The sequence below is a fragment of the Tursiops truncatus genome, chromosome 2 (genome assembly GCF_011762595.2).
Source record: "Tursiops truncatus isolate mTurTru1 chromosome 2, mTurTru1.mat.Y, whole genome shotgun sequence".
Classification (NCBI taxonomy): Eukaryota; Metazoa; Chordata; class Mammalia; order Artiodactyla; family Delphinidae; genus Tursiops; species Tursiops truncatus.
In genome coordinates this window covers 4339771-4355810 of record NC_047035.1, presented here as the reverse complement: position 1 = coordinate 4355810, position 16040 = coordinate 4339771, and the positions used below count along the sequence as shown (strand labels likewise).

The 16040-nt window shown below is 33.3% G+C and overlaps 12 non-coding genes and 3 pseudogenes across 12 annotated transcripts; all 15 read left to right on the top strand.

Moving 5' to 3' along the window:
• Nucleotides 1-710: 710 nt before the first annotated feature.
• On the top strand, nt 711-782 carry LOC117311400 (small nucleolar RNA SNORD113/SNORD114 family). Its single transcript, XR_004525604.1, has one exon. It is a non-coding gene; the product is annotated as a small nucleolar RNA SNORD113/SNORD114 family (small nucleolar RNA).
• A 902-nt stretch (nt 783-1684) lies between these two features.
• On the top strand, nt 1685-1756 carry LOC117311445 (small nucleolar RNA SNORD113/SNORD114 family). The gene has a single exon (XR_004525646.1). It is a non-coding gene; the product is annotated as a small nucleolar RNA SNORD113/SNORD114 family (small nucleolar RNA).
• Nucleotides 1757-2639: 883 nt separating this feature from the next.
• LOC117311430 (small nucleolar RNA SNORD113/SNORD114 family) lies at nt 2640-2716 on the top strand. Its single transcript, XR_004525631.1, has one exon. It is a non-coding gene; the product is annotated as a small nucleolar RNA SNORD113/SNORD114 family (small nucleolar RNA).
• A 906-nt stretch (nt 2717-3622) lies between these two features.
• LOC117311402 (small nucleolar RNA SNORD113/SNORD114 family) lies at nt 3623-3697 on the top strand. The gene has a single exon (XR_004525606.1). It is a non-coding gene; the product is annotated as a small nucleolar RNA SNORD113/SNORD114 family (small nucleolar RNA).
• Nucleotides 3698-5233: 1536 nt separating this feature from the next.
• On the top strand, nt 5234-5297 carry LOC117311435 (small nucleolar RNA SNORD113/SNORD114 family; annotated as a pseudogene).
• Nucleotides 5298-6394: 1097 nt separating this feature from the next.
• Nucleotides 6395-6468, top strand: LOC117311432 (small nucleolar RNA SNORD113/SNORD114 family). Its single transcript, XR_004525633.1, has one exon. It is a non-coding gene; the product is annotated as a small nucleolar RNA SNORD113/SNORD114 family (small nucleolar RNA).
• Nucleotides 6469-7366: 898 nt separating this feature from the next.
• On the top strand, nt 7367-7438 carry LOC117311418 (small nucleolar RNA SNORD113/SNORD114 family). Its single transcript, XR_004525618.1, has one exon. It is a non-coding gene; the product is annotated as a small nucleolar RNA SNORD113/SNORD114 family (small nucleolar RNA).
• An 840-nt stretch (nt 7439-8278) lies between these two features.
• On the top strand, nt 8279-8353 carry LOC117311419 (small nucleolar RNA SNORD113/SNORD114 family). Its single transcript, XR_004525619.1, has one exon. It is a non-coding gene; the product is annotated as a small nucleolar RNA SNORD113/SNORD114 family (small nucleolar RNA).
• A 1505-nt stretch (nt 8354-9858) lies between these two features.
• On the top strand, nt 9859-9928 carry LOC117311462 (small nucleolar RNA SNORD113/SNORD114 family; annotated as a pseudogene).
• Nucleotides 9929-10856: 928 nt separating this feature from the next.
• On the top strand, nt 10857-10928 carry LOC117311411 (small nucleolar RNA SNORD113/SNORD114 family). Its single transcript, XR_004525613.1, has one exon. It is a non-coding gene; the product is annotated as a small nucleolar RNA SNORD113/SNORD114 family (small nucleolar RNA).
• A 1133-nt stretch (nt 10929-12061) lies between these two features.
• On the top strand, nt 12062-12133 carry LOC117311442 (small nucleolar RNA SNORD113/SNORD114 family). The gene has a single exon (XR_004525643.1). It is a non-coding gene; the product is annotated as a small nucleolar RNA SNORD113/SNORD114 family (small nucleolar RNA).
• An 873-nt stretch (nt 12134-13006) lies between these two features.
• Nucleotides 13007-13105, top strand: LOC117311464 (small nucleolar RNA SNORD113/SNORD114 family; annotated as a pseudogene).
• An 884-nt stretch (nt 13106-13989) lies between these two features.
• Nucleotides 13990-14065, top strand: LOC117311436 (small nucleolar RNA SNORD113/SNORD114 family). The gene has a single exon (XR_004525637.1). It is a non-coding gene; the product is annotated as a small nucleolar RNA SNORD113/SNORD114 family (small nucleolar RNA).
• A 1524-nt stretch (nt 14066-15589) lies between these two features.
• LOC117311439 (small nucleolar RNA SNORD113/SNORD114 family) lies at nt 15590-15661 on the top strand. The gene has a single exon (XR_004525640.1). It is a non-coding gene; the product is annotated as a small nucleolar RNA SNORD113/SNORD114 family (small nucleolar RNA).
• Nucleotides 15662-15886: 225 nt separating this feature from the next.
• LOC117311440 (small nucleolar RNA SNORD113/SNORD114 family) lies at nt 15887-15958 on the top strand. Its single transcript, XR_004525641.1, has one exon. It is a non-coding gene; the product is annotated as a small nucleolar RNA SNORD113/SNORD114 family (small nucleolar RNA).
• The last annotated feature ends 82 nt before the right edge of the window (nt 15959-16040 follow it).

Below are 16040 nucleotides of genomic sequence, written 5' to 3'. Positions count from 1 at the left end.
AGGGTGAAGTATTTTTCTCATATGAACACCTTTGTTGAAGCAAAAGATATTGTGAATAAAAACTGAAAATTCTGAATCCCATTAAATAAATGGGTGAGGGTCACCTCCTTGACCAGAGTTCTATAGACATGCCTATGTAAGAGTTATTAAATTATTCTTTTTCAGACTAAAGATTTAGGTTTTTCTTTTAATAAGGTAAAAAATAAATAGAAAAACAATAACTAATAAATAATTAAATACTGAGTATATGAAATTCCAGAAACAAGGATCTGTGGCTTCTGGTCTCAGTATTCTCATCATCTTCTGTGTTTTGTACTCAGAATGAATGCACTAGAGATGGTTTAGAATCATCCATGGTCACCAGATCTGTGGTTGCCTCTGTATAATACGAGGATGGAGATTAATGTGAGTAATAGTTGAAGTTCTTTTTTCAGTTTTTTTTTTATTAAAGAAATTCACTGTATCGTTAAGAAATGTGGAATATGAGTAAAGAAGGTAGCTGCATTTCAGTGTTGAGTATGTTATTACAAACCATTATATTGATTAATGCATATATGGAAAACTGAGCATTAATATGAGACATATATTAAACTAAGAATAATTCCATATACATCAGTGCTCTTGTTTTTTTTTTAATGCTAAAATTATCAGTGAATTTGTGATTTATACAATAAAGAAATAAAAATGTATGTAGAAAAGAGGGTCAATATTGGATCAATGATGACTACCCGTGGCGTAAGAGTCATGTACGATGAATACGTGTCTGGAACTCTGAGGTCCAATGCAAATGGAATCTATTCCATTATCTTGTTTGAAGTGATCCTATAGGCAGAGGTTAGGTATATACAAAGATATTTGTTTTGGTTATTATGACCATGCATTTAAAAAATTTTTATGATTGGATCAATGAAGTAGTCAATATACAAATTTGTAAATTAAATAATGAATATGAAGGCTTTTCAATAATAAAAATATGTGGTTAGTCAAAAATTACTATTATATACAAATACATTAATATATATTGAAACGACGTTTTTAGGTAAAAAGTTATATAAAGATGTTATCTCTTTGGTTAAGAGTGATACAGAAAATGATAGGTATTAGTTACTGACTGAGTCAGTAAGCACTTTGACATTTGATTCATTAAGGAAAAAACGAATAAATAATTACCATAATTTAGTAAATGACTAAATTACTGTGCAAATGAATAGCAGAATATTGGATAAATGGAGAATAAATAAATAGATGGATAAATCTGAATATTTTTATCACCTTGTCTGCTTGTTACTCTTCAGGACAGATGTTCCCCCTACTTCAGCTTCTGCTGTGCTCAGTTGTCCTGCTGCTTCTGTGTCAGAAAGTAACTAAGGTAAATAACAGGCAAGGTTGGTATTCTTGGATTAGGTGATGTGTTTGAGGGTACTCATGGTGTTATTAAAAAGTATTAAATTAATCAAAAATTACTCATAGTTCAATGATAAATCTGAGAAGAAATATTATTTTGAATAATTGATAGTGGGCAGGATTGAGGTTGAATAATGCAAGAGGTGGACGCTTAATGGGAAATGATTCTTAAACTGAGAATTAGGGATATTGAAGGGTCTTATTCTTGGGGTTATTATCAAGTAATTAATGATTTAATCAATGCAAATATACAGATGAATGAAGAGAAGAGACTCAGTCGTGGACCAATGATGATGATCGTTTCGGGAAGAGTCCTGAACGATGAAAACATGTCTGAAACTCTGAGGTCCAACCCAGAACATAAGTAGTCTCTCCCTCTTTGAAATTGCTTTTGTAGAAAGAGGTCAGGAATATTTAAAGATCATATTCTTGTATTGATTTCATGGATTTAGAGTTGTTAGTATTAATGGATCTGTGATGGAACCATTAAGCAAATATAAATTAACATGTAAGGAAAGAATAGGGTGAAGCATGGTCCAAATTGAACATATTTTGTGAGGCAAAAGATATGGTTAATAAGCATTGAAAACACTGATGCCCATTAGATAAATGGGTGAGGGTCACTTATTTGACCAAGATTAGGTAGAAATGTATAAGTAGGCATCAGTTTAATTGTTCTGCTTTAGCCAAATGGTTGTGGTTTTTCTTTTAACAAGACAAAAAATAGAGAGAATAAGAAAAACTAATAAATATCTAAATACTGACTAAATGAAATGTAGAAAACAAGGATCACTGGTGATTAGGTCTCAATATTTTTATTATCTTTCATGTTCTGTACTCTCCAGAATGAATGCATCATTTAGCATCTTCCATGAACATGAACTCTGTGGTTGTTTCTGTATAATAGGAGGATGAAGATTAATGTGAGTAATAGTTGAAGTTCTTTTTTCAGTTTGCTTTTTTATTAAAGTAATTCACTGTATTGTTTGGAATGTGGAATATAAATAAAGAAGGCAGCTGTATCTCAGTATTGAGTATGGATATACAAACCATCATATTGATTAATGCATATATGGAAAACTGAGACTGTTAGTATGAGATGTATTACACTGAGAATAATTCTATGTACATCAGGGGTCTTCTTGGGTTTTTTGAATTGTACTGCGAAAATTATTAGTGAGTTTTTAATTTAATCAATAAAGAAATAGAAATGTATGTAGAAATAAGAACAGTACTGGATCGATGATGCTTTCTGGTCATCATCAATATGAGTTGTATATGATGAATACATGTCTGGAACTCTGAGGTCCAATATTAAATTAAGCTTGTCCATTCTCAACTTGAGAAGGTGTCCTATAGACAAATGTTAGGAATAAATGAGGGGCTTGTTTTTTGTCTTTGTGTTCATGCATTTCATTCTATTATTATAATTGGATACTATGAGAATTTATAAATAAATATATAATTAAAAATAATGATGAATGGAGTAAAACACTTTCCAATTACCAAAATATGTGGTGAGACAAGAAATATTATTAATATATCATGGAAACCCTGAAGTTCAATTAGTAATGAATGGTACATGACCATTACCACTTAGGGTAAGAATGAGGTAGACAGGATAATTTGTAGACAACCTTCATATTCTGGCTCAGTGGCAAGATTGAAGTGGTTCGTTTTCAACAGACTTAATACATACACTAAATTAATGATTGCCTAAATATCTGTGTGAATGTTGAAGTAAGGGTAAGTGGAGAATGTCTCCACCATTTTTATCATCTGCTTTGCTTTATACTCCTCAGAGTGGACACACTGGAGCTGAAAGAAAGATTCTTCCTTGAGCACCAGCCTAGGATGGCATCTTTGTTTTAGGAGCCAAGAGACCAGTGTGAGCAAAATCAAATTTGTAGTCTTGGGTTGGGTGGTTTTTCTAACATATTTACTGAATTAATAAAATATTTGAAGTATAATTAAAGAAGGCTATTTTTATCCTATTGATAATAAAGAGATTAATATGAAGCATTATATTGATTAATGCAGATTTGAAAAACTGATCATAAATATGAAAGAGATATAATTATGTGAGTATCTTTCTAGAGACATGTTAGTGGTATCAAGGCCTTGTTGGGTTTTGTGACTCATAGAGTTATAGATTATAATTAGTGAATCAATGAACTAATCAATTAACAATATAGAATGAAGAGACATTCATCTTTTCTGGATCAGTGATGATAAATGCCGGCGTATGAGTCATCGATGATGAATAATACGTGTCTCGAACTCTGAGGTCCAATACAAAAGAAATGTGGTCTTTCTTTTCATGAATGTTCATTGGTTATGCTAATTAAGCCAATGAAAGCATCAATCAAGAAATCTGCGGATCAAAGGAGAGAAAGTCTCAATCTCGGTCATCACCTTCTCTGTTTGGTACTTTTCAGAATAGTAGCTCAAGGTGATTTCAGCCTCCATTGTGATCAAGGCTCTCCTTTTCGGGTTGCTATGGGACAGAGACCCAGGTGAGTAATGGCCAGTGTTCCTCTCTTGGTTTGGGGAATTGGTTTAAGTGTTTTCATTGTATTTTCAAACATAATCGATATATATCAAAGGGTTGATGATGGCCTGTTGATAAATAACCGTGAGAGCTTATGCTGATGAAGTGATAATCTAGAACCTGGAAATTCATTAACCAAGGAGATCTCATGTATGGTGATAATGTTTGGAGAGAAGTTAGGGATATTCGCTGGTCTGGTTCTTGGGTTTTGGGTATTCATGTTTTTCTTTCATTAGTATTAATAATGTAATGATTTAATTGATAGAGATGTACCAATGAATGAACTAAAATTGGACCCAAGGGGACCAACGATGAAGTTGGGTAGAGGATGAGGCATTAATGGGCAAGGAACCATAAGTATCTGGAAGCCTGAGGACCAAGAAGTGTACACACTCTATTTTCTACATTGATTTTGTCCTATGGACACATGTTTGAAATATATAAAGTCATGCTCTTAGTTTGGGTTAATAGATTTTGATTTAGTATTATTAATGGATAAATAATAGAACCATTAAAGATATATAAATAATAGCTTAAGAAGAAAAGGTAAATTATTAGGTACCTATGAAAATATATTGTCAGCCAAGAAATAGTAATGAAGATTGCCAGCACTGATGCCCATTAGGAAATGAATGGATCAATGGTGTCACCTCTTTGACCAAGCATCATACAGATGTGATGATTAAGTGTCAGTTTTATTGATCTGTGTCATTCTCAAGTTTGAGGTTCTTTTTGTTCATAGAAAAATTCTCTAAATTATGAAAAAGTTATAAATTCTTCATGATTTGTGTACTATAAATCTAGAAAGCAAGAATCAATTGCAATACATTTTCCTTTTTTTTAAACATCCGCTGTGCATTGTACTTCTGAAAATGGACATGTTCGAGCTGATTAACCATGATTCCATGGTCATGCACCTTATGATTGCATCGCTGTGTTAGATTCACAGGAACCAATGTGAGTAATAGTCAAATTTCTTGTCTCAGTTTCAGTGATTTTTTTTTCCTGTGCATTATTCACTGTTTTATTTGAAAGTTCCATACAGAATAAAAGAAGGCCAACTGTAGCTCAGTGATATATATTGAATACTGCTTAGATGAAAAACGGCATCATTATTTTTAAGAAAGATACTCTGCTGTGAGAATGAATTATTTACAGAATAAGGATATAATGACTCTTCTTGGGTTTTGTAAATAAACTTTTAAATTATTATTATTGATTTTTCTGAATTAGTCAATAAACCATGTAGAAATGAGTGAAGAAAAAGAGGGACCATATTGGATCGATGATGACTACTGGTGGTGAATGAGTCGTGTACGATGACTGGAAGTCTGATGTCCGATGCAAATGGAATCTAGTCCATTGTCCTATTTGAGTTGATTCTAGAGACACTTGTCTGATATATACAAGGGACTTGTTTTTGGTCTTTATGTTTATGCATTTTCTTTATATTTTATAATTGGGCTAATCAAATAAGCAATAAACAAGCATATAAATAAATAAAGATGAAGGCAGTGAAATATTGTCCAATTATAAACATATGTGGTGATAGAAAAAACAATATTAGTAAATTTGAAAACAGTGAAGTCCAAAGAGAAATAAATGGTACATGAAAAATCTTTGACTAAGAGAAAGATGGACAATTGTAGTAATAATCACTGCTCATTTTCTTGGTCAGCGTCAAGTTTTAAATTCATTTTCTTAAGAGAAATTGAAATAAATATACTCCAAATTAATGATTGTCTAAACCACTGAAAAATGAAATGCAGAAGCAAGGATCAGTGGAGATTAGTTCTCAATTTTTTGTCATGTGCTCTGCCCTGTACTCCTCAGAATGGATGCCCTTGAGCTGATCTAAGCATCTTGCATGGTCAGGAGCCCTATGGTTGCATCTGTGTTAGGAGGATGGAGAACAATGTGAGTAGTAGTCAGTGTTCGTGTCTTGGATTGAGCCATATTTTTAAAAAGACACTTACTGTACTGTTAAAAAATATAGTAGAAGTCCAAACTTGCCAAAGTCAAGGAATATGATCATTAATCCATATATGAAACACTGAGCTCAGTTAATGAGAGAGTTGAGTGTCAGGGGAGATGATGGTTTAGATAGATGTTAGGGATATTTAAGGGTCTTACTCATGATTTATTTGTGTGACTTATGTTTATTTATTTATTTTAAAATATTTATTTATTTATTTGGCTATGCCGGGTCTTAGTTGCAGCATTCAGTATCTTTAGTTGCAGCATGCAGGGTCTTTAGTTGAAGCATGTGAGCTCTTAGTTGTGGCATGCAGTATCTAGTTCCCTGACCAGGGATCAAACCCGGGCCCCCTGTATGGGGAGCATGGAGTCTTAACCACTGGACTACCAGGGGAGTCATTTAAATAATAGTGAATTAATCAATAAACAGATGTAGACGATACTGGAGAAAAGAGCCCCTCCTGGACCACTGATGATGACTGGAGGCATAGGAGTCATATATGGTGAATACCATGTGTCTGTAACCCTGATTCCACACAACGCAAAATCTAGCCAATGTTCTGTGATAAATGACCCCATGGGTCGATGTTAGGAAAATACAAGCATCATATTCCATTTTTGGGGTTAGATGTATTAATAATAATAAATCAGTAATTGAGCCCTGAAAAAATGTAAAAAAAAGATGAAAAGAAGAAGGTGAAACATTGTCCACCAGGATCATATGTGTCAGGCAAGAAATATTATTAATAAAATAGAAAACATTCATGCCCTTTAAGCAATAAATGAGTAAGTGTCTTGCCCTTTTGCTGAAAGGATCATACAGACACTGATAAGTAAGAGTCAACATTGTTGATCTGGGTCAGTCTCAAGTTTAAGGTTTTCTTTTGTTAAGAGAAAAAAATACTACACTATGAAAAATTCATGAATGCTTAAATGAGTAAATGAAATGTGGATAACAAGGATCAATGGAGATAAGGTCTGAAATTTTTTATCATCTTTTCTGCTCTGTACTCCTTAGAATGGGAGCACTTAAGCTGGTTGAAGGATTCTTCTGTGGTCCTGAGAGCTCTGGCTGCATTCACGTGTTAGGACTGTGGAGACCATGTGAGTAATAGACAAATTTTGACCTTAGTTTCAATATTTTATTTAAGGCTATTGACTGTATTATTGCAAGTTGTGATATATAATCAATGAAATCCAAATAGCCCAGTGTGAAATAATGGGATTAATATGAAGTACTATATTGATTCATTCATAAAATGAAAAATGAGAGTAATTAATGAAAGATGTTGACACGAGAATGATTCTAAATATAAGGTATTTCTAAGCTCTTCGGTGGTTCTGATGAATAACCATTTTAAAAATTATAATTACCGAATTATGAATTGACCCATAAATAGTGTGGAAAGGAATGAAGAAAAAGAGATACTGTACTGGATTAATGATGACTACTGGCAGCATGTGAGTCACATACGATGAGTGTGTGTCTGGAACTCTGAGGCCCAATAAAATTAATCTAGTCCATTTTCATTATTTGAAGGTATTCTATAGACAGATGTCAGGAATATACCGAGATCTTGATTTGTTGCTTATGTGCATGCATTTTCATCTATTATTATAATTGGATAAATGAGAGAATCTATAAATAATTATATAAATCAGTAAAGATGAATGCATGAAGCATTGGCCATTATATAAATATATGAATGGTATATGACTGTTAACTGTTTTCTAAGGGAATAAAAGTCTTACATAATGTTCATAATCTGGTCAAGGGTCAAACTTGTTCATTTTCTTAAGAGAAATGAATATTCACACCAAATTAATGATTGCCTAAGGATTGATTAAATGAAAGGTAAAAGCAATCAATGATCAGTGGAGAGAATGTCTCAACCATTTTGATCATCTGTTCTTCCCTCTTCTCCTCAGAAGCAACACAGTGGACCTGATTTAAGGACCTTTCCTTGATTGACAGCCTTAGGATAGGATCTGTGTTTTAGGATCCCAGAGATCTATGTGAGTAATAAGCAAATTCTTTCCTTGGTTTGGATGTTTTGTTAAGGGTCTTCATTGTGTTAACAAAAAGAATTAAAAATATTCCAGAAAGTCCAATGTGTCCTTGTAACAAATATGTGATTAATAGAATCACAATGATTAAAGCATTTATGAAAAGTTGTATAATTAATAACAAAGATACATTGATTTGAGAATGACTCAAAATACATATCAGGAATAACAAGGACTTCTTGGCGTTTTGCGAATCATATTGTTTTAAAGTTGTAATTAGTGAATTAATGAATTAACCAATAAATGATATAGAATGAATGAAGAGAAAGTCATCTTTTCTGGATTGATGATGATATATGCTAGCGTGTGAGTCATTGATGACGAATAATACATATCTGGAACGCTGAGGTCCAATACAAAAGAAATGTGGTCTTCTCTTCATGTGTTTTCATTGGTTATGCTAATGAAAGCATCAGTCAACAAATCTGCCGATCCATGGTGTGAAAGTCTCAATCTCGGTCATCACCTTCTCTGTTTGGTACTTTTCAGAATAGAAGCTCAAGGTGAGTTCAGCCTCCATTTTGATCAAGGTTCTCCTTTTCAGGTTGCTATGGGACAGAGACCCAGGTAAGCTATAGCCAGGGTTCCTGTCTTGGTTTGGGGAGTTGGTTTAAGTGTTTTCATTGTATTCTTTGAAAGTAGTAAATATAATCAAAAAGTTAACTATGGCCCAATGATAAATATCGTATGAGACCTTATGTTGATTAATTGATAATATATAACATTCATATTTATTAATGAATGGTATAATCTATGTTGGTATTAGAGACAAGTCAGGGATATCCAATGGCTAGTTGTTTGGTTTTTGTTACTCAAATATTTATTTTATTATTATAAGTGAAGGAATCATTTAATTGATACAAATATATAAATAAATGAACTAAACATGGGCCCAAATGAATCAATGATGATTAACACATGACCATGGATGACGAAAAATAAGGGTCTGGAACGCTGAGGCCCAACACAGTCCATACTCTTTTTCTTTGTTTATTTCATCCTATGCACAGATGTTAAGAAGTTCAAGTGCTTAGACCGAGGTTAAAAATTAGTAATACAGCAATGAGAGCACCATTAAAAATATGTGGATAATAGATGAAGAAGAACAGTAAATTATTGTCTAATTAGGAATATATATAATGAGGCAAGAAATATTAATAAAAATTGCCAACATTGATGTCCATTATGAAATGGATGGCTCAGGGGTATCACCTCTCTGGCCAAGTATCAAATAGACTTGAACTATTCAGAGTTGATTTTATTGTTCTGAGTCAATCTCAAGTTTGAAGTTGTTCTTTCTGTTAAGAGAAAACAATGTCTGTGTTATAAAAAAGTTATAAATTCCTAAATGACTGGGTAAATGAAATGTAGAATGCAAGAGTCAATGGCAATAAATTTGTTTTTTTTCCTCATTGACTGTGCTTCATATTGTTCAAAATGGACACATTCGCGCTGATGAAGCGTTATTCCGTGGTGATGCACCTTAATGATTGCATCTCTGTGTTAGAAGCACAGAGACCAATGTGAGTAATAGTCAAATTTCTTGTCTTGGTTTCAGTGATTTTTTTTCCTCTGTGTGTGTATACAGTGTACTATTTGAAAATTACATATAGGATGACAGAGGGACAATGCAGCTCAGTGATACAGAAGTTTATGAAACATTAATTGATTAATGCATAGATGAGTAACAGCATATAATTTAAAAAGAGGTACATTGCTGTGAGAATGATCTATTTATAGATAGAAATATCATAACTCTTCTTTGGATTTGTGAATAATAGGGTTTTTAAATTATTATGAGTGACTTACTGAATTAGTCAATAAACAAATAGAAATGAACAAAAAAAGAGACTCAATCGTGGGCCAATGATGATGATTGTGATGGGAAGAGTCCTGAATGATGAAAACATGGTTGAAACTGAGGTCCAACCCAGATCATAAGTAGTCTATTCCCTGTTTGAAATTATTTCTATAGAGAGATGTCAGGAATATAAAGAAATCATATTCTTATATTGATTTCATAGACTTAGATTTGTTGTTATTAATGGATCTGTGATGGAACCATTAAGCAAGTATAAATAAACATATAAGGAAGAGTAGGGTGAAACATTGTCCAAATTGGAACTTTGTGACAAAAGTTACTGTTAACAAACATTGAAAACACTGATGCCCATTAAATAAATGGCTGAGGGTCACCTATTTGACCCAGTTTGGATAGAAATGCATATGTAAGAGTCAGTTTACTTGTTCTGCCTCAGACTAAAGACTAAGCTTTCTCTTTTAACAAAGTAGAAAGTATTGAAAGAAAAAATAATAACTACCTAAATACTGAGTAAATGAAATTTGGAAAATAAGGGTCAATGGCAATTAGGTCTGAATATTTTTATCATCTCCTGTGTTCTGTACTCCTCAGAATGAAGGCAATAGAGATGATTTAGCGTCTTTCATGGGCATGAGCTCTGTGCTTGCCTCTGAATAGTAGGAGGATGGAGATTAATGTGAGTAATAGTCGAAGTTCTTTTCTCAGTTTGTTTTTTTATTAAAGTAATTCAATGTATGATTAAGAAATGTGGACTATAAGTAAAGAAGGCGGCTGCATCTCAGTGTTGAGTATTGGTATAAGAATCATTATATTGATTAATGAATATATGGAAAACTGAGAGTGTTAATGAGAGATGTATTAAAGTAAGAATATTCTATATACATCAAAGCTCTTCTTGTTTTTCTAATTGTACTGAATTTGTGATTTTGTGATTTACACAATAAAGAAATAGAAATATATTTAGAAAAAAATTTGTGAATTTGTGATTTACACAATAAAGAAATAGAAATATATTTAGAAAAAAAGGGACAATATTGGATCGATGATGACTACCGGTGGCGTATGAGTCGTGTACGATGAATACGTGTCTGGAGCTCTGAAGTCCGATGCAAATGAATTCTAGTCCATTTTCCTGTTTGCAGTGACCTTATAGGCAGTGATTAGGAATACACAAAGATGTTTGTTTTGGTTATTATGACCAGGCATTTTTTTCTATTTTTGTAACTGAATCAATGAAATAGTGAATATACAGATGTGTAAAATTTAAAAAATGATGAATGTGAAGCCTTTTCCAATTATAAAAATATGTGGTTAGGCAAAAATTACTATCATATATTAATACATTAATATTTTTTGAGGGGCTTCCCTGGCGGTCCAGTGGTTAAGAATTCGTTTTCCAATGCAGTGGGTGCGGTTTCGATCCCTGGTCGGGGAGCTAAGATCCCACATGCCTCGTGGCCAAAAAAACAAAACATAAAACAGAAGCAATATTGGAACAAATTCAGTAAAGACTTTAAAAATGGTCCACATCCAAAAAACACCCCCATAATTCTTTTTTAAAAAATTTATTGAAAAGACTTATAACCATTGGGAAAGAAGTGGTATATCACCTCTTTGGCTAGGGGCGATATAGAAAATGACAGGTATTGGTTACTGACTGAGTCAGTTACAACTTTGACATTTGATTTATTAAGGGAAAAAGAAACAAATATTACCATAATTTAGTCAATGCCTCAATTACTGTGCAAATGAATAGTGTGATATTTGGATCAATGGAGAGCGTATATCTCAGTATTTTTATCACCTTGTCTGCTTGTTATTCTTCAGGATGAATGTTCCTGCTATTTCAGCTTCTGCCGTGCTCACTTGTCACACCGCCCCTGTGTCAGGAAGGAAACTAAGGTGAGCAATGGGCAAGGTTGTTGTCTTGGACTGGTGGTGCGTTTGAGGGTACTCATGGTGTTATTAAAACGTATTACATTAATCAAAAACTTACTCATAGTTCAATGATAAATATAAGAAATATTCTTTTGAATAATTGATAATGGATAGGATTGAGGTTGAAAATTGGAAGAGATGGGCCCTTAGTGGGAAATGATTCTGTAAACTGAGGTTAGGGGTATTGAAGAGTCTTATTCTTGGAATATTTAGTGAACCATATATTATTTTTATTATTACCAATTAATTAATGATTTAATCAATACAAATATAGAAATGATGGAAGAAAAGAGACTCAGTGATGGACCAATGATGATGAACGTGACGGGAAGAGTCCTGAACGATGAAAACATGTCTGAAACTCTGAGGTCCAACCCAGACCCTGGTAGTCTCTTCCTTCTGGTGAAACTGTCTCTATAGAGAGATGACAGGAATATAAATAGATCATATCTTTGTATGGATTTCACAGACTTAGATTTGTTATTATTAACGGATCTGTGTTAGAACCTTTAAGCAAATATAAATAAACGTAAGGAAAAATAAGGTGAAGCATTGTCCAAATGTGAATGTGTTTTGTTTGGCAAAAGATACTGTTAACAAACATTGAAAACACTGCTGCCCATTAAATAAATGGGTGAAGGTCACCTCTTGGACCAAAGTTAGATAGAAATGCATCAGTAAAGACAGTTTAATTGTTCTGCCTCAGACTAAAGATTGAGTGTTTTTTCTTTTAACGGGATAAGAGAGAAAGAAAAACTAATAATACCTAACTACCGAGTAAATAAAATGCAGAAAACAAGGATCAGTGGCGATTAGGTCTCAATATTTTTATCATCTTCCGTGTTCTGTACTCCTCAGAATGAAGGCAGTAGAGATGATTTAGCATCTTCCATGGACAGGAGCTCTGTTGCCTCTGTATAATAGGAGCATGGAGATTTATGTGAGTAACAGTTGAAATTCTCTGTTTTTTTATTAAAGTAATTTACTGTATTATTAAGAAGTGTGGAATATAAGTAAAGAAGGCAGCTACATCTCATTGTTGAGTATTGTTATACAAACTATTATATTGATTAATGCACATATGGAAAACAATGTATTAAAGAGAGATATATTTAAGTACAAATTATTCTATATACATCAAGCCTTTTCTTGTTTCTTTTTTTTGAGTTGTACTGCCAAAATTATTGGTGAATTTTTTATTTAATCAATAAAAAATAGAAATATATGTAGGAAAATAGGAACAATATTGGATCAGTGATTATTTCCGGTCATCATTATGAGTGGTATATGGTGAATATACCAGTATATTCTGGAACTCTGGAGCACTGAGGAACTCTGAGGTCCAATATTAAATTAATTGAGTCCATGCTCAACTCGAGAAGGCATCCTATAAACAGATGTCAAGAATAAAGGAGGGGCTTATTTGTGGTCTTTGTGTTCATGGATAGTCATTCTTTTATTGTAATTGGAAAATGCTAGAATCTGTAAATAAATATATAATTAAAAATAAAGATGAATGGAGTAAAACAATTTCCAATTACTGAAATACGTGCTGAGCCAAGAAATATTATTAATGTACCACGGACACCCTGAATTTCAATTAAAAATGAATGGTACCTGCCTGTTACCACTTAGGGTAAGGATGGAGGTGCCAAGAGAAGTGATGGACAATCTTCATCATGTAGCGCAGTGTCAAGATCAAAATGGTTCGTTTTCATAAGATTTCACATATCTGCTACATTAGGGATAGCTTACATAACAATGTGAATGTGGAAGCAGGGATGAGTGGATTGTCTCCACCATTTTTATCTTCTGCTTTGTTTTATACTCTTCAGAGTGGACACACTGGACCAGAAATGAGGATTCTTCCTCGAGTGCCAGCCTAGGATGGCATCTTGGTTGTAAGAGCCAGAACACCCATGTGAGCATCATCTAGTTCCTAGTCTGGGGGTGGGTGGATTCTCTAAAAGTAATGACTGTGCTAACAAAATGAGTGAAAGAAAATTAAAGGAGGGCATCTTTATCCCACTGATAAACAAGGAACTGTTGTGAAGCAAAAACCCGATAATAAATATGAGAGAGATATGATGATGTGAGAATGGTTCTAGAGACAGGTGAGTGATATCGAGGCCTCGCTGGATTTTGCAAACCCAAGAGTGCCAAAATTGGCATTAGTGAATTAACGTATGAATCAGTGAACCATATAGAATGAAGAGAAGGTCATCTTTTCTGTATCGATGACGGTAAATGCCAGCGTATGAGTCATCGATGACGAATAATTACGTGTCTGGAACTCTGAGGTCCAATACACAAGAAATGTGGTCTTTCTCTTCATGCGTTTTCATTGGTTATGCTAATTGATTCAATGAAAGCATCAATCAACAAATCTGCCAATCCATGGTGTGAAAGTCTCAATCTCGGTCATCACCTTCTCTGGTACTTTTCAGAATAGAAGCTCAAGGTGATTTCAGCCTGCATTTTGATCAAGGTCCTCCTTTTCAGGTTGCTGTGCGACAGAGACCCGGGTGGGGTCCTGTCTTGGTTTGGGGAATTGGTTCAAGTGTTTTCATTGTATTCTCAAACGTGATAGATATCATCAAAAGGTTAACTATGGCCCAATGATAAATATGATATGAAACCTTATGTTGATTTATTGATAATATATAACATTGATATTTATTAATGAAAGGTATAATCTATTTTGGTATTAATTAGAGGCAAGTCAGGGGTATTCGAGTGTCTTGTTCTTTGTTAATCATGTATTTATTTTATTATTATCAATGAATAAGGATTTAATTGATACAAATATATAAATGAATGAACTAAAACTAGGTCTCAAATGAACCAGTGATGATTAGCAGGTGAGTCATGGATGACAAATGAAAAAGGTCTGGAACCTTGAGGCCCAAGACATTCCATACTCTAGTTCTTTGTTTATTTCATCCTATGGACAGACGTTATGAATGTTTAAAGTTCAAGTTCTAAGGTTGAGTTTTAAAATTATTAATACATCAGTGAGAGTACCTTTAAAGATATAGATAATAGATGAAGAAGAACAGATATATTATTGTCTAATTGTGAACATAAATGGTGAGGAAAGAAATATTAAGAGAAATTCCCAACACTGGTGCCCATTATGAAATCAGTGGATGAAAGATGTTACCTCTGTGGCTAAGATTCAGATAGACTTGAAGTATTGGAAGTCGATTTTGTTTTTCTGAGTCAGTGTCAAGTATTAGGTTTTTCTTTCTTTCAGGAGAAAACAATGTCTACATTAGAAAAAGCTATACATTCCTAAAGGTCTGGGTAAACGAGACATAGAATGCAAGAGTCAATGACAATAAATTTCCTTTCCTTTATTTTTCTCATTGACTGTACTTCATATTGTTCAAAATGGACACATTCACGCTGATGAAGCATTATTCTGTGGTGATGCACCTTATGATTGCATTTCTGGGTTAGAAGCACAGAGACCAATGTGAGTAATAGTCAAATTTCTTGTCACAGTTTTGTTGATTTCTGTTTGTTTGTTTTTGTTTGTGTGTGTATTCATTGTATTGTTTGAATGTTCCATATAGAATAACAGAAGGCCAAGTGTAGCTCAGTGATAACTATTGAATTTTATGACACATTAATTGATTACTGCATCAATGAAAAACAGCATCTAATTTAAAAAAAGGGATAGGTTGATGTGAGAATGATCTATGTACAAAATAGGGATATCATGACTCTTCTAAGATTTTGTGAATAATAGGGTTTTTTTAGTTATTATGAGTGCATTACTGAATTAGTCAATGAACAGAATTGAGCAAAGAAAAGAGACTCAATCATGGACCAATGATGATGATCGTTTCGGGAAGAGTCCTAAACGATGAAAACATGTCTGGAACTCTGAGGTCCAATGCAGACATAAGTAGTATATTTCCTCTGATGAAACTTTTTCTGTTGAGAGGTTTCAGGAATATAAATAGATCATATTCTTGTATTAATGTGTTAAAGTAAGAATAATTCTTTATACATCAAGGCTCTCTTTGTTTTTTTAAAATTGTACTGATTAAAATTATTAGTGAATTTGTGATTTACACAATAAAGAAACAGAAATATATGTTGAAAAAGATGGACAGTATTGGTCTGATGATGACTATCCGTGGCATATGGGTTGTGTACGATGAATATGTGTCTGGAGCTCTGAGGTCTGATGCAAATGGAATCTAGCCCATTGTCCTGTTTGAAGTGACCTTATAGGCAGTGGTTAGGAATATACAAAGATCTTTGTTTCAG